This window comes from Mastomys coucha, unplaced genomic scaffold (genome assembly GCF_008632895.1).
Source record: "Mastomys coucha isolate ucsf_1 unplaced genomic scaffold, UCSF_Mcou_1 pScaffold22, whole genome shotgun sequence".
In the NCBI taxonomy this organism is placed as follows: domain Eukaryota; kingdom Metazoa; phylum Chordata; class Mammalia; order Rodentia; family Muridae; genus Mastomys; species Mastomys coucha.
Window position 1 is genome coordinate 28201197 of NW_022196905.1, and position 19771 is coordinate 28220967.

The window sequence follows — 19771 nt, forward strand, 5'->3', positions numbered from 1 at the left end:
CTGTAGAAGTGGCAACAAACCGCAGCACACCATCAGAGGGTATTTGGTGCATTTCTCCCTATTGGCGTCCTGACAAATGCAACTCAACTACACAATGTAAAGCAGACCAATACATGTGTGTCATTAGCAAAGAGTCTTTCATCACATGTCCTTTAACAAGCTTGCTTTAGCAGAACATCCTTTCTCCTGTGTCTGCTTCAGCAAAATGTTCCTTCACAACTCTGCCTTAGCATTTTACACTTGTATCCACTTTAATGAAACATTCCTTCACGTGTTTGCCCCAGCAAAACACCACCCAACCATCTTTCCAAAGAACCCTAAAGTTTCCACTTCAGCTATTAACAGAAAAATGTGCTAGAAGCCTCAGAATTTTATAAAAAAACAAAAGATTTAAAGAGAGATTTTTATATCAATTGGCAGCAAGCTAAGTAAATTATAAGACAATGTCCTATTTGTTTTTTTGTATAACCAAACTCCAATACATGGATGAAGTAACCCAAAAGGTACCCAAAGAAATGAAATTTGGCAAATGGATGTGTTAATTTTTCCAGATTTTAGAAAATTAAAGTAGGAGGGGGTGCTGGTTCCCTAACTGGTTCCTGATTGTGTCAGTAAAGAAGGCCTGGAGCCAATTGCTGGGTGAAAGGGACAGGTCAGACTTCCTGGTCCCAGGAGGAAGAAATGAGAGCCCCAGGGAAAGAGCAGGGCCTTTCGCCCAGGCTTTGGAGGGAGAAACACGATACAATTATGAAGACCGCGGTGAAGCTAGAACTGGCTGCCTCCACCACTGGCAAGGCTGGTTGACATAAGCCAGCTGATAAGTTTAGGGCAGGAGATTCTGCCCCAGCAACTGTGCTACCTAGAAAGTTCTAAGATAATAAGGCTGTGTATGTGTTTTTAATCTGCAGAGCAAAGGTGGGCCGAGAAGGAGAGAAACTGTGGTGGTAGCTGGTGGCTTGGCAAAGCTACCGGGTTGGGGGATGGTTTCTTTCTTTCTTTTTTGTTTTTGTTTTTTTTTTTTTAAGATTTATTTATTTATTATATGTAAGTACACTGTAGCTGTCTTCAAACACCCCAGATGAGGGTGTCAGATCTCATTACGGATGGTTGTGAGCCACCATGTGGTTGCTGGGATTTGAACTCAGGACCTTCAGAAGAGCAGTCAGTGCTCTTAACCACTGAGCCATCTCTCCAGCCCTCCTCAAGAATTTGAATCTAGAACAACTTCAAAATGGCTAGCTAAGATGGTTCAAACTCATAGACTGTTCCAACTAGGACTCCAGTAAAGCCCTGTACTTTCCCATCACAGCAACTGGACAGCAAATGTTACAGCTAGCCTTTCTAAGACATGTCCAAAATCTCAAATTTCTTAGGGACCACAAAAGAGATCGTTGCCCCTACACAGCAGGAAGCAATTTTAAGAGACTAATACCCCACCCCCCAAATGTAGGGTGGGTGGTTTTTGGTTTTGGGTGGGCTGGATGCTGGTTGGGTTACTAGTTAGTAAAGGTCTTGGTCAGGGAGGAAACAAACTTAAAGGGGCTGGATTCAGAGAGTTCTTTCTCTTTCCTCTATTCCTTTCTCTCTTCTATCTAATGTTATGTGAAAAGTGGTAAAAAAAAAAAAAGGGGGGGGATATAGGAATAATAGTATAAAAGGGTAGATTACTGAGTCTACTTTTAAACTAAAAAAAAAATCAAGCCAAATATTTCTACATTGATATGGCATTTTGTATATTGATATAAATTTAAAATTATTTTTGTTACAACACTGTATGTTTCAGCTCTTGTTTAAGGTATTGTACCTATGCAAATTATTTTAAAATGTAATGTGAAGTTCTAGTCCTTGAGAATGACTATTATAAATGGTTTAGGATCATTAAAAAAAGCACATTGGTAGTGAATTGATCAAACTTATGGTCATGTTAGGTAACAGTTTAGTTAATACAAAAACAAATGGTATTTAGCCTTCTGCAGATGTTGTCAAATTTAAGCAGATAATAAATAGCTATAAACAAGCAATCTTTGATTATTCAGCTATACATAGATGGTTTTCAAAAACTTCAGAGATCTACAGAATATGGCATTTAAAGATGTTTTATTAGTGAAAGGTTTTTTTGACAGTGTGACATGTCAACTGTCAGCATCTCTGTTCCACTTCAAAGATGATCAGCGAAGAACCCTCATATGGAGTTTGCTTCTATGTGTCATGTTGTAGGGCTTTCTCTGTCCAATCACATTAGGGCAGTGGCAGGCCTGTGGTTGGACAGGAAAAGGGAGGCAGAGTGAGAAGTTTGGGGGAGAGATAGGTAACAGGAGAAGGAGGAGAAGCCAACATGGAGGCAGACAAACAGGAAGATGATCCTGATCCCACGTAGTTTTAAACAGCCACAAGTAGCTAAGATTATCACAAGGTTAGAGTAATTGGGTTAAAGCTTTATCTTTATCAATTGGCTCTGAAATTATTGTATTGCATCTTGTAAATTGTCATCTTATGCCACGGACTGGATTGCTGCGGGACCCCTTGATCTGCGGTATAAGTGTACTTCTGGCCAAGTGGGCAAAAATTTCGGCGGGATGACAGAGACAACACAAGGAAGTGTGGAATCTGAGTGTATTTGCACAAAGTAAAAATCAGGCTTATATAGTATATAGAAAACGAAAGAAAGTTAGACAAATGGTCAGAGATCGTGCAGGCAGGTGGCAGTCATATCAAAGTCAGTAAGATCAAACAGCCAGGTTCGAATGGTTTCTTCGGAAGAGGAGTGGTGCTCTTTCCTGCTGGGCTGTCTTGGCAACCCCAAGCTAATTCTCTGGGTCTGGTTGGAGGCAATCACCAGGAGGTCCCATTCTAGCAGCTCCTGAGAATGCCCTTGTCTGTAACATAAACAATTAGTGACAGAAGTCCTTCAACTTCTCTAGTATGTAAAGCAATTCTGCAGTGTGTGTGTGTGTGTGTGTGTGTGTGTGTGTGTGTGTGTGTGTGTGACTGCTCTGAGAATTCTAACTTTACTTTGTTTATAGTAAACATTAATGTTTAAGCCGGCTGGTGGTAGTGCTCACCTTTAATCCCAGCACTTGGGAGGCAGAGGCAGGCGGGTTTCTGAGTTTGAGGCCAGCCTGGTCTTCAGAGTGAGTTCCAGGACAGCCAGGGCTACACAGAGAAACCCTGTCTCAAAAAACAAAAACAAAAACAAAAACACCAAAACAAAAACAAAAAAAAAACAAAAAACAAAACAAAAAAACCGTTAATGTTTGATCTTCTATCAATAACTCTGGAGACACCTTGTCTGATAAAACAGCTTCCTTATGAAAATTCCAAGCCAACAACAATGTTTAATCTTAGTTGTAGCTATTTACGAATCATTTCTTGGGGCACCTATATGCCTGAATAAAGAAAGTATGCAAAACTCTCCATAGACTTTTGCAGAGACCAATCTGGAACACATATGAGTTAGGGACCATCAATGAATGAATTCCAGGAGGCTATCTTCCTTTGAAGCTGTACATCTCAGATCTGTGAACAAGCTTTCAGGCCTGACACTCAGAATTTACTGGAGTAGATGAGTGGGTGTGGCAATCTTATTGTTATATAAATCTGATTGGATAATTAAGCTTTAAGAGTCATGTTTCTACTGGATAACTAGGTGTTAAAATGGCTGATTATGGGCTGTGTAGGGCAATGTGTGGAAGCGAGATGAACTCACTAGCTGGGAGAGAGTAGCTCAGTGGTGAGAACATGCTGAGCAGGACCCTGCAGGGACATACTGTTGTGGCCTGCCAGTATCAGTACTAGAGTAACACGGACCGAAACTGTGGGGCAGGAGAGATGGCAGGGAGACTTTTTTAATATTTCTGGCAACAGTGTCAAGCTAGCACTGGCCAAGAAACTGCCTTGCCTCAACTAATGACAGCATGCTGTCAAAACTGGACATGCAGGGCATGGAAGAAGTCAACTGCCAAGCTTTTCAAGGACAAAGTAGGCAAATCCTTCATAATTCCTGCTTCACAGAAGAGTTTGTTAGATATACTGGCCCAGCAAGCTGAAGACTGTGCTCCATTGTTATAGAGAAAACTTTGATGACTATCTAGGCAGGTAGCTGTCTCTGTCATTTCTACAGTTTTGGAAGCTGTCTGCTCTGCAGTTCCTGTTTTCTCAGGTATATTTATTTCTTCTCAGGTCTGATAGTGTTGAAGACAAGATAATTATAGTTTTGCTTTTAATTAATTTTAATTAATAAAAATTAAGCTTAAGTTGTGTCTTAGTTAGGGTTTTACTACTGTGAACAGACACCATGACCAATGCAACTTTTTTTTTTTTTTTTAAGATTTATTATATGCAAGTACACTGTAGACATCCCAGAAGAGGGCATCAGATCTCATTACAGATGGTTGTTGGCCACCATGTGGTTGCTGGGATTTGAACTCAGGATCTTTGGAAGAGCAGTCAGTGGTCTTAACCACTGAGCCATCTCTCCAGCCCGACCAATACAACTCTTTTTGTTTGCTTGTTTGTTTGTTTGTATTCGAGACAGGGTTTCTCTGTGTATCCCTGGCTGTCCTGGAACTCACTCTGTAGACCAGGCTGGCCTCGAAAGCAGAAATCTGTTTGCCTCTGCCTCCTAAGTGTTGGGATTAAAGGCATGCGCCACCACTGCCTGGCCAATGCAACTCTTATAAGCTCAACATTTAACTGGGGCTGGCTTACAGGTTCAGAAGTTCAGCCCATTATCATCAAGATGAGAGCATGGCAATGCCTGGGCAGATGGTACAGGAGGAGCTGAGAGTTCAGCATCTTGTTCCAAAGGCAATCAGGAGAAGAATGTCTTCTACATGGTTAGGAGGAGGATCTCATAGCCCATTCCCATAGTGACACACTTCTTCTATCAAGGCCATACCTCCTAATATTGCCACTCCCTGGGCTATATATATTCAAACCACCACATTCAACTCTCTGGCCACTATAGGCTTGTTCAAATACATAAGTCTATAGGGGCCATACCTAACCATAGCATAATAAAAAGCACATTTATTCCCACTTCCAAAGTCCAAAGTCTATAGCAGTCTTAACAATGTTAAAAGACCAAAGTTCAAGGTCTCTTCTGAGATTACAATCACTTAACTGTAATCCTCAAAGCAAGACAAAAAACCAGCTGGGCAAACTCCAAACTCTGTATCTCCATGTCTGATGTCAAAGCAGTCTTCAGGTCTCCCAACTCCTTTTTCATCTTTGTTTACTGTACCAAACTTTTTTCTTCTGGGCTTGTTCCATTCCCTGTTAGCTTTCTTTGGCAGGTATCCCATGCCTCTGGCATCTTTAACATCTTGGTATCTCCAAGTCAACTTCAACTTAAGGCTTCTTGTTCCATACATGATCTTCTGAGCTTCTCCAAAGGACCTGAGTTACTTCTGCAGCTTGGCCATCTGTAGCACTCTAGGCTCTGGTTGACTCCACTCTACTGGTGCTGCTATTTTTAGTGGTCATCACATGGTACTACCATCTCTAATTCACTGGAGTCCTCCACTGTAACTAGGCTTCATCAATAGACTCTCACAGGCTCTCTTCATGATGCCAAGCCTCAATTTCTTTGCATGACCCCTTCTATCCTGAGCCATCAACTGCAACTGAGGCTGCACCTTCATCAACAGTCTTCCCTGGCCTCTCACAGTGCCAAGCTTCAACTGCTCTCCATGACCCCTTCATGCTTTCAAGACCAGTGTCACTTGAGTGACTCTTACACATTACCTGGTCCACCTGCAGCACAAGGTACAACCTTGGCTATCTCTAGAACACAGCTTCTTTATGATCCCAGAAAACACTTCCTAGAAGGTTTCACCTCAGGATACAGGTCTCTTCATTACCACTAATTTCTTAGCTCCAACTAACCAGCATCAATTGTCCCAGTAGTCCCTTTTTATTATGGATTCTAAGGCCAGAGCCATATGGCCAAAGCTGCAGAGTTCAATGCTTGCTGGGGCTTAAACATGATCCCCCTTATTCTAATGCCTGCTTTCTGTTTTCCAACTCCCTCACTTGCCTAAGCTTGGCTGTTCTGGAGCTTTCTCTGTAGATTGTAAATAGTCATGTAGATCTCTTAAACTCAGAAATCTGCATGACTCTGTCTCCTGAGTTCTGGGATTGAAGGAATGTATCACCATGCCTGGATTTAAGCTTTTCTTCAGCTAGAATGTGCTGGAACAGACTGACCTTAAACTCAGAAATCTACTTGGATTTGTCTCCTGGGATTAAATGTTGTGTACATGTGTACGACCATGCCTGATCCTAAGTTTTTCATGGCCACTATTCCTCAAGATCAAAAGCCTGTGACTTCCAGACTCAGGATACAGATCACAATCATTTTTTGGATTGGAGCTCATTCCATATTAAAAATCTAAACTATTCCTTGTTCAACTGCAATCACAAACAATAAGCTTAGTTGGGTGGGATCTTGCCCTGAGATCACTACTCCTTTGATCCCTTTATCTCCTTGAGCATAGGATTCAGCTCCATCTTCATGCCCCTTTATTAATTGAACCATACATTTTGTGTTTTTATTTTTTAAGCTTGCTATGCTTGATCAGAATGCTTTTCATGAGAGTAAACCAAAGGGCAAAGTCTATGCTGGACTTTTCTGAGACTTCCTTTGTCAATGCAATTAATCTGATTCTCTTTACCTTAGAATTAGCCTCATGTAGACTCTTCAGACAAGGGCAAAATCCACATTCCTGCAAACAAAAACATGGTCAGGCCTATCAAAGCAATACCCCATTCCTGATACCAACTTCTATCTTAGGGTTTTACTGATATGAAGAGACACCATGACCAAGGCAACTCTTACAAGGACAACATTTAATTGGTGTAGCTTACAGGTTCAGGTGGGAATGTGGCAGTGCCCAGGCCAGCACAGGAGGAGCTGAGAGTTCAACATCTTGTTCCGAAGGCAAACAGGAGAAGACTGTCTCCATGTGGTTAGGAGGAGAGTCTCATTGCTTATAGTGACACACTTCCTCCAACAAGGCCACACCTCCTAATTGTGCCACTCCCTGAGCCAAGCATATTCAAGCCACAAAATTATTTAGGATTCAAAAAACTGTCTTAAGGTCTAATATGATATTTTAGGTTGTTAAATGCAAGTTATAATAGTGATTTAAGTACAGAACTGTGAACTCACTAAGTTAGGACAGATTACAGAATTTTTTCCAAGGTTGCCAAATACAAATAGACTGGACATTGTAAATGTAATTTTATGTGATAGTTTTTATAATTGTTCTTATTATATATATTTATAATATATACATAATATAATACATAATATATATATATTAATGTAAGAGAAAGAGCCTTTATTGAACTAAAAGGGGGAAATTTTGTAGGATGGTTTTGTGCACTGTGTATTCAGGTGCTGGTTACTGCATCCAGGGATCTGGTTGCAGTCTGAGAATGTTGGCATTGTCTTTTTTTTTTTTAAGATTAATTTTATTTATTTTATGTGTATGAGTACACTGTAGCTGTACAGATGGCCATGATCCATCATGTGTTTGGCTGCTGGGAATTGAACTCAGGACCTCTGCTGGCCTGCTCGCTCTGGTGTAATTCACTGTAGCTGTCTTCAGATGCACCAGAAGAGGGCGTCAGATCTCACTATGTGTGGTTGTGAGCCACCATGTGGTTGCTGGGTTCCGAACTCAGGACCTTCGGAAGAGCAGTCAGTGCTCTTACCCGCTGAGCCATCTCGCCAGCCCGGCATTGTCTTTTTTTATTATTGAAACATCTTCTGTTTTAATGTTGTGTAAAAATTAATTTCCATCACCTCTGATTGAGTAATAAAGAGCTGATCAGCTAATAGGTTGGCAGGAGAGGAGGAGTGGGACTTCTGATCCAAGTGAGAGAGTCTCTGGTAGGGACCAGAAATAGAAAGAATGCACCAGAAGATTCACCATGAACAGGTTAACAGGGGAGTCACTATGAGGACACTAATGGAACAGGAGCAGCCAGGACAAGAGTAAGTTGGAAAGTAATTGGGCACATGGCTGGTTGTGTAGTAGGCAGATTTAGATAGGTTAGAACAGGGTTAAAATAGATGAGAACCCTGCTGAGCTATAGTGCAAGAAGCTTTTAAAATAAATATACCAGGTCTCCATGTCTTTATTTGGGAGCTAGACTGGGCATAGAAAAGCCAGAATCAGTTCTCTTTCCTGTCTTGCAAGATGGAGGATGAAAAGGTGGAGAAGCCTGATACAAAGGAAAAGAAAACTGCAGTCAAGAAGGCTGGCAGTGACGCTGGTGCCCAGGCCACTAGCATAGCCAAAAAGGGTAACCCTAGGGTTAAAAAGCCCAGGAAGGGGAAACCCCGTTGCAGCCAAAACCCTGTCCTACCCACTGAGCCATCTCACCAGCCCTTACAAGGTGGCTCTTAATTAAATAGTCCAAGAAAATTATCAGCTGAAACTGAAAAATTGCTTCTGGCAGAAAAGAGATTACATGATGTACATGTGGATATCTTGGACCCTTATCTTGATTGTATTATGATTATTTTGCATTCTACTCATTCTCTCACAGGAATTCTCATGCATAGAGAAGATTATATCTTAGAATGGATATTTTAGCACACAAACAGAGTAAAAAATTAAATACTTATAGAAAAGATTTCTGAGGTAGAAACTCCTGGTTTCTTTGGAAAGTCAATTATGCCAAATGATGTTTTGCTGGGTACACAGGTGAAAGTATATTTGCTAAGGCAGACATATGAAAGAATGCATGATGTGTAGAAGGAATAGAAATATGACTCCATAGACAGTAGGAGCTTGAGCATTGGTTCACTTTGTTCTACCTTGCTATTCTTCACTGATGACAGGAATATATTGGTTCACCTTACATTTTGCCTTGCTGAGCTTTGCTTGTGGTGACTTTATAGTGAGATACTTGTCAAAGAACTTCTTGCGAGGTTCCCACGGCTTCTTGCAGCTTCTGTGGAGGACTTGGGCTGGTTGGTGAGCCTTGACGTTTCTTCTGGGTGAACTGCCCTTGCTGATTTGTGTGTGGGGTGTCTGCTGACTGAACTGGACTTGAGCTGCTGGTTCATATGTGGTGTCTGCTGAGTGGACTGGTCTGTAGCTGCTGATTTGTGTTTAGTGTTCGCTAGTGGACTGGACTGAAAACATGTGAGATTGGAATTACCTGAAAGAACTATTTCTAAATAGGTCCACTTCTTGTATATCCTAATAACGTTTTTTTCCAACTACCTCTGGTGGGTGGTGGGCCAGAGAGGAAGCTGAATGCTTATTAAAGTAGGTTGAGAAAAATTTATGCCTACAGGTTTCTGATTTAATTATGAAAGGAAGAATAAGACATTGTCAATTTGCAGGAACAGTTCCAGCAAAGATTTTATTGCTTTTTACTTATGTTGGAAATGATGTTTTTGTACAATGTTTCAAGATCTGTTTCTCTCCTTCCTTGTCTGTGTAAGGCATCATCTATTTGGTTAAAAAAAAAGCCTATGGCCTATAGCAATAGGCAGAATAGTAATGTGGAACTTCAGCAAAGACAGAGGAACTCTGGGAAAAAGAGGAGTACCTGAAATTTGCCACCCAGACTTGGAGAAAGTTAGTTGTATGAAACTGTGATGAGGTAACAAACCACCCATTTGGCAAAACTTAAATTAGTATAATGGGATAATTGAGTTATGAGCAAGTGGTAGGCAATTCTACCATAATGCCAAAAGCACTGTAAATAAATATAAACCTCTGTGCCATTATTCTGAAACTGGGATGGGCACAGAAAGGTCTGCATGTTTATACTTGACATCCAACAGATGGTACTGAATTCTAGTTAGACAAAAGATTCAGGTATTAGAAAATGTACAAGGTGGAAGGTGGTTTTCCAGTGAAAGAGCAGCAGGAAAGAGCTGCAAAGACAGGGAAGACCTCTAGAGGCCTAGTTCCTGGCTTCTTTAAGAAACCCCTGCTGAGAGAAAAGTTAGCTACTCTATTGGAGTCTCAGAACAAAGTAGCAACAGCTTCTCCCAAGTGCTGCATGGTCCCAGAGAAGGGTTTGAGCATGTGCTTGAGAGATTGAGCCATGGGACCAGTGCACTGGTGGCCAGGGGACCAGGGCACTGGAGCCAGGCCACATGGATGCACATGAGTACTTAAAATGCAAGCTTAGGGGGTGGGAGTGGGGTGCATAAGGTGCAGCTGCTGGCCAAAGCTGACTGCACTTTGAAGGAGACTGTGCCTCTGCCCAAATCTGGGACAGCAGAGCAGCTGAAGTCAGTTTGTGCTACTCCAGCAAGAAGGGCTAGACAGAGCCAAGTGGGCAGAGCCAGAGCCAGTGCCATGTACTAGCTGAGCCACAAAAGAAACCCTGCATGCGCAGAGAAGGCAGCATCTTGGAGAAGCTTGTCAGGGTAGAAGGAATGCCAGGAAAAGTATATAGAGAAACCAAATCCAAAACCAATAAGCAAGCAGTAAGCACATGGAGGAACAGAAGTCCAGATCACAGATGAACCTCTGATCAAGTATAGTAACTAGCAATCCCCAAAATTAAGAGTTTAAGCTTAGATATAGAGATAAATATCAAGTTTAGAAGTGGTAAGAGAAATAAAATCAAATCTCCAATGATAGCAGGACAGTGGCTATCATTAATCCCAGCATTTGGGAGGCAGAGGCAGGCAGATTTCTGAGTTCAAGGCCAGCCTGGTCTACAGAGTGAGTTCCAGGACAGACAGGGCTATACAGAGAAACCCTGTCTCGAAAAACCAACCAAACAAACAAACAAAAATAAATAAAGTCTCCAATGAAAGAGAAGGAGAAATACGTTTCAAAAGGATGTGGGGAAAAAGAAACAAAATAAAGCCTCCGAAGGAAGGAGAAAGAAAAATAAGTACACATGTTCCATAAATGTGCATAATAAAGTAAAGTCTCCATAGAAAGGAGAGAGTTAGAAATAGTAAAAAAAGAGAATATTTTCCATGTTAAAAAAATGGGAAACACTGGCTCAGCAGTTAAGAACTCTAACTGCTCTTCCAGAGGTGTTGAGTTCAATTCCCAGCAACCACATGGTGGCTCACAACCATCTGTGATGGAATCTGATGCCCTCTTCTGGCATGCAGGTCTACATGCAGATAAAGTACTCATACATAAAATAAATAAAAGAATTTTAAAGGGAAACCCTGTAGAAGATGGCACTTGAACCCTATATAATTTTTGTATGATTATCAGCATACAAATAATTATATTTTCAATAATGATTACAATTTTATATATCCTTCTTGTGAGAGATCATAATAAAACAGACTTAGAGAAGGAAAAGACTAAACAATTAAATGCTATATTGAAAGCAATAAAAAAAATGTGGTGGTCTAAGGATTGATCCACAAAGCACACAAACACTGACTCAGTCAGTCACACAGGGATGGTTTATTCAACACACACCCTAATACTGATCAATCAGGACCATATCTCAGAATTTGGGGGCTGAGCCATAGTATTAAACATCTGTTTCTGTCAGCTTATAAAGGTTGAAAACCACACAACCCACAATGGACTCATGTAGGTCCAGGAAGTGCTGTCTGGTGTGGTCAGCTCTGACTCAAGATATTTTAGCCATAACAGTTCATACTGACCATTAATTTGATGGGTCCTATGGAAAGCTTTGTGACGTTCCTTAACATTAACAAACCTCATGACATATAGAACATAATGGTGATGTGGTCAGCATGACCCTGCTCTGAGTCAAGTTATTTTCTGGCAATGACTGGTAGGCATATTCCAGCATCAATATGAAACAGCTGGCAGACACGGAACAAAATGGCTACAGCTATGCTGTGTGTGTGTGTGTGTGTGTTTGTGTGTGCATGTCCACAACAGAAAAAAGATTGGAAAATCCTGATTCAGAATAAAGTATCTTCAGAGGAGTCCAATCTAAGGCCTACAGCGTCACCTTATGACAAGATTGCAGATTGGCAACCTATTAAATTCCTAGTTAAAGAAACTTATGCTGAGTTAAGACTACAGATGCTGTTTAAGGATGCCACCTTAGAACAATGCCACACAATAAGTTATATGTTTTATTCTATAGAGTTTGGAAAATTACAATATATACATATGTTGATATATCATAGTATGGATACATACCCAAAATTCCAATGGGAGTTTTAAAAGTGTTGATTCTGAGATTTCACATTTATTACAGCTTGTGTTGGCTATCTTGGAGATGCCTTTGCAGATTAAAGCTTATGATACTCCAACTCATGTATCTATTAGAATACAACAAATTTTTAGACATTATGGCATAAAATGTGTTATGGATACATCTTTCAATCCTACAGGTCCAACAATTGTAAAAAGACCTAACTACACATTGAAAGAGATGTTCATTGAACAGAAGAGGGATATGGGGTCTCCCAAAGATAGAGTCAATAATGCTTTAATTGACTTTGAATTTTTAAAAATGTCAATGAAACAGGTAGCACAGGTGCTTAAAAAACAGTGGATTCTAGAAAGGCCTGCTGAGTTAGATCAGCAAAAAATGGGTACCTTCAGAATGGAGGGCATGAAATGTGTTGTGTTGGGGGAAAGGTTTTGTTCTTGTTTCAACAGAAGACGAAAAGCTATGCATTCCTTCAAAATTGATAAAGATCAGATTTGACTGGGGAGGGGGAGCCTCCTGACAATCCTGGCTGTTGATATGAAGAAAGAAACCAAGAACAACAGGACAGGTAACATGAATGCTGATCCCTGTTCATGGAAACAGCTCCGAGGCTGGCTGAGACATGAAAATATCTCTACATAGCCAAGAGACCTTGTTGGCTACAGAGTCCTCAGGATTTATCATGTTATCCTTTCATTTAACATGGGATCTGACTTATAAAGGAAGATGCCTTCCATGTTCAAACAAAGAGCAGAGAATCATCTTTAGCTGAATTGTACATACTACACATTCCAAACATATGTTAATGCAAAAATGTATCTTGTAACCAGATGGAATTTTCTATGCCTGCCCCTTCCTCCTGAATAATGACATGGAGATCTTTGCTAGGCTTGTATCCAATTTAGAATAATTTAGGTTCTGCCACATGGTTGGTTACCTTTCATCAGTTTCATCTGTCTGACTTCCTCCATGTCAGAGGTAAATCTTCTGCACCTGACTTCTTCCCAGAGTCCTCTCTCTGTCTGGAAGTCCTACCTTACTATTCTGCCTTTTGCTATAGGCCATAGGATTTTTTTTAACCAACCAGAAGTGGCTTAGGCAGGCGAGGAAGGAAAGAAACACATTTTCATACAGTGTACAAAAACATACTCCAGGTGCTGGAGAGATAGCTCAGTGGTCAAGCGCTCTGACTGCTCTTCCAGAGGACCCGTGTTCAATTTCCAGCACTCACACAGCACCTCACAACTGTCTGTAGCTCCAAGATCTGACACCCTCATATAATACAGACATAAGATCAGGCAAAACACCAATGCACATAAAATAAGACAAAATTAAGTTAAATTAAAAAAAAACCCTGACATCTCCCCCTTTTAGTCCAATAAAGGCCTTTACTTTAACATCAATAAACTATATATAACAATTATGAAAACTATCAAGTAAGAATTACATTCACAATGTCCAGTCCATATGTATTTGGCAATTCTAAGGTTGCCAAATATATCTATCTCATCTTGGTGAATCTTAAGTTTTGTACCTAATTCACTTTCATTGATCAACCAAAAATATCTTCTTAGACCTTAAATTATTTTTCTTAAATTATAACAACTTAAGCCTAATTGTGAGGCTCTAGCAGTCTGACAGTGGAGAGCAGGGTATTAGGAAAATTCATTTTTCACTAATAGAAATGGCCTTACTTGGAGATGATCTTTGCTATTTTGTGGATTCTTTCTTCTCCACCTTTTATCTCCCTATTTTCACCCCTTATCACTAGATAGGAGAGATAGAAAGATAGAGGGAGAAATTTCTGAATCTAATTTCGTTCTTTTTATTTCTTCTTTGAGCACAACTATTTTTTTTTGTTTTTTGTTTTTTCGAGACAGGGTTTCTCTGTATAGCCCTGGCTGTCCTGGAACTCACTCTGTAGACCAGGCTGGCCTCGAACTCAGAAATCCGCCTGCCTCTGCCTCCCAAGTGCTTGGATTAAAGGAGTATGCCACCACCGCCTGGCTGAGCACAACTATTAACAAATGACAACCAACCTCCCTAAACAACCACCATCCTCACCTTGCCTCTTGGGCCTCTAGCATTTATATACTCTCTGAAAAGTTCTCAGAATTCCAAACGTCATACAATCTCAAAAATTATCTGCAGCTGGCAAAACCACAACTCTGTAGAGCATAAGGCAAATCTGCTTAGGACAGTCTGTAGCAGCCCCATATTCCCATACTAAAACAAACAAACAAACAAACAAACAAAAAACAGTTTCTTATAATATTTCTGTGTTTTTTAAGAAAAACCCAAATTCCCAAACTGTCACTTTACTCTGTCATCAGAAGTGTTGGGATTACTGGAGTAGGATACCAAAACTACAAAAAGAAAAAAAAAAAACCTCTTTAACCTTTGTAACTTTGGGCTTTCCACCTGGCCTCTTTGTTAAGACTCTGAGACCAGGGCTGGTCAGATGGCTCAGCGGGTAAGAGCACTGACTGCCCTTCCAAAGGTTATGAGTTCAAATCCCAGCAACCACATGGTGGCTTGCAAACCACCTATAATGAAATCTGATACCCTCTTCTGTGTACTCATTTATAATAATAAATAAATCTTTAAAAAAAAAAAGACTCTGAGACTTAATTATATTTATGAATAAATGCTTAGGGCCTAAGTTTGGGCCTGCTCCCTGACTAGCCCATAACTGACTATCCCATTTATCCCAGTGTATGTCCTGCCATGTGGATGGTTACCTGGTCCTAAGTTTCATGCAACAGTCTTCTCTGTGTCGAGGCATATCACCCAAGCTCCTGACTCAAACCCAGAATTCCTCTCTTTCTCTGCCAGATGTCTAACCTTCTAATCTTGCCTCAGCTCATTGAGCAATCATCATTTTATTGACAGGTGAATGCTTTACACACTGCACAATAGATTACATCTACAAACTTAAAAAAAAAGATTTATTTATTATTATATGTAAGTACACTGTAGCTGTCTTCAGACAGCCCAGAAGAGGGCGTCAGATCTCATTATGAGATCCGATTGTGAGCCACCATGTGGTTGCTGGGATTTGAACTAGAGATCACTGGAGGATTTTGCAGGGCTGGGGGCTGCCATCCCTATTAATGGTATGCAACAGACAGAGGTGGATTTGTCTAATGGCGTTTTGACAAGAAACGAGGGAAGAGGCATAGTGAAATGGAGGGTGTATGCACATTTAGAAGAAAGATTAGCTGGGGGTAATATTAATTTTGGTTTTTGAGATGGTCTCAGGTAGCTAACTGAGGCAGTCCTTCCTGATCTTCCTGTCTTAGCCTCCTGGGTGTTGGGATTTTGGGTATGTATCATCCACATGTAAAGAACTCTAAATTGCCCTTAACTTCCATATGCATACCATGTCACTCACTTATGCTTATATTCACATGCATGCAGTGTGTACATATACACACTCACACATACTAAACAAACAAATGTAGCCAGGCTTGACAGCACACATTTTTAATCACAATACTCAGGAGGCAAAGAGGCAGGCAGGTCTCTGTGAGTTCAAAGCTAGCCTGGTCTACTTAGAGAGTTCTAGGATAGCTACAAAGTGAGACTTTTTTTCCCCCAAGGCAAGGTTTCTCTGTGTAGCCCTGGCTGTCCTGGAACTTTCTCTGTAGACCAGGAGGAAAAGGGTTTGTTGGGTTTACACTTCAATATTATAGTCCATCACTGAAGGAAGCCAGGACAGGAACTCAAACAGGGCAGAGACCTGGAGGCAGGAGCTGATGCAGAGGCCATTCAGGGCTGCTGCTTACTGGCTTTCTCTCTATGGCTTGCTCAGTCAGCTTTCCTATAGAACCCAGGACCATCAGCCTAGGGATGGTACCACCCACAATCAGCTAAGCCCTCCCCCATCAATCACTAAGAAAACACTTTACAGCTGGGAGGGGAGTTTCTTTTTAATTTTTAAAAATTTATTTAATGTTTATGAGTGCTCTATCTGCATGTACATTTGCATGCCAGAGGAGCATATCAGAACTCATTATAGGTGGTTGTGAGCCACGATGTGGTTGTTGGGAATTGAACTCAGCTCCACTGAAAGAGCAGACAGTGCTCTTAACCACTGAGTCATCTCTCCAGCCCAGGTGGTGTTTTGTTTTGTTTTGTTTTGTTTTCCTTGAAACAAGGTTTCTCTGTGTATCTCTGGCTGTCCTGGAACTCACTCTGTAGACCAGGCTGGCCTCGAACTCAGAAATCCACCTGCCTCTGCCTCCCAAGTGCTGGGATTAAAGGCGTGTGCCACTACTGCCCAGCTGTTTGTTTGTTTGTTTGTTTGAGACAAGGTTTCTTGGTGTAGTTCTGGCTGTACTGGAACTCACTTTGTGGACCAGGCTTGCCTTGAACTCTGAGATCCTCCTGCCTCTGCTTCTGGAGCTCTGGGATTAAGATGTGCACCTGGCAAGTAAAGGTGCTGACATGAAACCTAACAAGTTGAATTTGATCCCTGTGATCCACATGGTGGAATGAGAGAACTGACTCCACAAGTTATTCTCTGGCCTACATAATGCATTATGTATGGCACATGCATACAAAGACAGACACACATTAAAAAAAAAAGAAGTAAGAAGATGTCTTAGTCAGGGTTTCTATTCTTGCATGAAACATCATGACCAAGAAGCAAACTGTGGAGGAAAGGGTTTATTCAGCTTACACTTTACACATTGATGTTCATCACCAAAGGATGTTAGGACTGGAACTCAAGCAGGTCAGTAAGTAACATCTTTCCATGGCCTCTGCATTAACTCCTGCTTCCTCACCTGCTTGAGTTCCAGTCCTGACTTCCCTTTTCCTCCCCAATTTGCTTCTTGGTCATGATGTTTTGTGCAGGAATAGAAACCCCGACTAAGACAAATTGGTACCAGCATAGTGGGGTATTCCAGTGACAACCTGACCATGTTTTGGCGAGGACTGTGGAAGGACTTTGGAACTTTGGGCTAGAAGAGCCGTTGGGTGTTAAGAGCTCTGTGGAATGTTCTGTAGGAGCTTGGAAGATAATGTTGAGAACAGTGCAAACGATGGAGGCCTGGCTTGTGAAATTTCAGAGGGAAGATTAAAGGCTCTTATCAAGGCTGTTGCTATTTTGATTGTGAAGATTCTGTGGTTCTGGTTAGCTGGCGCTGAAGAATCAGCTGTGATTAACAAGTAATGCAAAGTGAAACCTTTGCATTACTGGGACTATTGATGCTGGTTAGCTGGAGCTAAGAAATTGGTGATTAAGAAGAGACCAGCATCATTGAGGTGACATCTTCTGGGAAGTGTTTTCTGAGAGCACAGAGGCTGTGTTCCAGAGATAGCAAAGGTTGTACCTCGTGCTGCAGCAGGACTTGACAATGTGTAAGAGTCACCCCAGGTGGTACTTGTTTTGAAGGCATGAAGAGGTCATGCAGACCAGCTGAGGCTTGGCACTGTGAGAGGCCAGGGAAAGCCATTGGTGAAGGTGTAGCCTCAGTTGCAGTTGATGGCTCAGGAATGAAGGGGTCATGCAAAGGAGTTGAGGTTAGGCACCATGAAGAGAGCCTATGAGAGGCTATTGGTGAAGCCTAGTTGCAGTATTTGGAGATGCCAGTACCATGAGATGACCACCAAGAATAGCAGCAGCAGTGGAGTACAGGCATCTGGAGCTTAGAAGACAAGATGTGTGCTACAAAGGGCAGAGCTGGAGAAGTGACCCAAGTCCATGGAGGAGCCCAGAAGATCGTGAGTAGATCCCAGACATTGGACAGCTTGAGTTTGTTTTTGCTTTTGATTGTAACTGTGCTCTGCTATCTTTCCCTCTTGAAGGAAGAAAGTATTTCAGTAGAGCCCATAGTTAAGAGATATTGAATTGTAAAAAAATTTTGAATTTTAAAAGATTGGGTACTTTAAAGGGATTAAAATTTTAATATGTAAAAATTTGTAGAGACTGTGGAACTTTTAAAGTTATTTAAAACTTAGGGATGAATAAGAAAGTAAGGGTCAAGGTTTAATAGTGATATGTTTGTGTGTCAAGTTGACAAGGGGTCAATTGTATTGGCTGTTTTGTGTGTCAACTTGACACAAGCTGGAGTTATCACAGAGAAGGGAATCTCCCTTGAGGAAATGCCTTCCTCCATGAGATCCAGCTGTTAAGCATTTTCTCAATTAGTGATCAAGGGTGGGAGGTGCCTTCTGTGGGCTGGTAGTCCTGGGTTCCATAAGAAAGCAAGCTGAGTTAGCCAGGGGAAGCAAGCCAGTAAGAAACATCCCTCCATGGCCTCTGCATCAGCGCCTACTTTCTGACCTGCTTGAGTTCCAGTCCTGACTTCCTTTGTTGATGATGAACAGCAATGTGGAAGTATATGCTTAATAAACCCTTTCCTCCCTAACTTGCTTCCTGGCCATGATGTTTGTGCAGGAATAGAAACCCTGATTAAGACACAAGACTTCAGAATGTCTACCTATTAAGAATATCTTATGTGTATGCATGCTTTGATCATGTATGTGTGTGTGTAACACTTGCATACCTTGTGCCCACAGAACCAGTGGAGGGCATTAGATCCCCTGGAAGCAGAGTTCAGAATGGATGTGTGCTGCCATGTGGGTGCTGGGAACCAAACCCAGTAAATCTCTGTAAGAGCAAGTGTTCTTAATCACTAAGCCACCTCTCTAGCCTCTATTATTTATTTCTGAGACAGGGTCTTGTTGTGTGACCCAGGCAGCCGTCAAACTTACAAGTTTCCTGCTTTAGCTCCCCAGGTAGTGATTTCAGGTTTGCAGTCACAATGTCTAGCTTCAGGCCTGGTTTTTATTGCTTAGTCTTGTTTTCTTTTCTTTTTTTTTTTCCCCTTTGGTTTTTTGAGACAGGGTTTCTCCGTGTAGCTCTGGCTGTCCTGAAACTCACTCTGTAGACCAGGTTAGCCTCGAACTCAGAAATACATCTGCCTCTCCCTCCCAAGCTCTGGTATTTAAGGCGTGTACCACCATTGCCTGGCGTCTTGTTTTCTTATTAAGGCCTTATTTTCTCTTTCTTTTGTATGCTTAGGGATTTGGTTATGTACTTGTTTTGTGAAGGGTGAGAGGCAACTCTGAGAGTTGTTTTCTTTCTCTGAGAAGTGCTGATTTTCATCCTTAGCAGGCAGCTCAGTTGCCACAGTGGAACACCTTAAAGTTGGCTTGATATGTTCTGTCAGATCATCTCTGTGGAAAGCCTAAGTCATTTCATAAGCCTCTCTAACTTTCTGAGAGTCAACTACAAACTGTCTCTTTTGTGGATCTTGTCAGAACTCCTTTTTGATCTGAGCTGGGTATCCCAGGTAAGCTCAAGATATTCACCTCTGTGTATGCACATCCACAATGGGAGGGTTGCCATGTTTAGCCAATAATTTTTTTTTTCTGGAAATGATAAGGCTAGATCTCAGGTTTCTACCTTTATCCCTTTTAGATTCCTAGCCATACTCTACATAGCCTTGGCTGACCTGGAAATCATTCTATATTCCAGATGGCCTCAAACTCATGACTGCCTCTGTCTAGTGCTGGGATTAAGCACATGTGCCGCCATACCTGCTTACTCCCCAGTTTTCTTTTAAGGTTTTTTCCTTTTCCTTTTTAAAGATTTTTTTTTTTTTTTTTT

General features: G+C 41.3%; 1 long non-coding RNA gene across 3 annotated transcripts in view; it reads right to left on the reverse strand.

The window, feature by feature from the left end:
* Positions 1–2080: 2080 nt before the first annotated feature.
* LOC116070501 overlaps positions 2081–19771 on the reverse strand; it is a 24536-nt gene continuing 6845 nt past the window's right edge. The window contains exons 4-6 of one of the 3 annotated variants that reach the window (XR_004110426.1): positions 12135–12256; positions 6675–6725; positions 2081–2255 (exon numbers count right to left, since the gene is read on the reverse strand). This is a non-coding gene — a long non-coding RNA (uncharacterized LOC116070501). Of the gene's footprint in view, positions 2256–6264; positions 6726–12134; positions 12257–19771 lie in introns of those variants that run through there. The other 2 variants (XR_004110427.1, XR_004110428.1) reach the window with 2 other exon arrangements.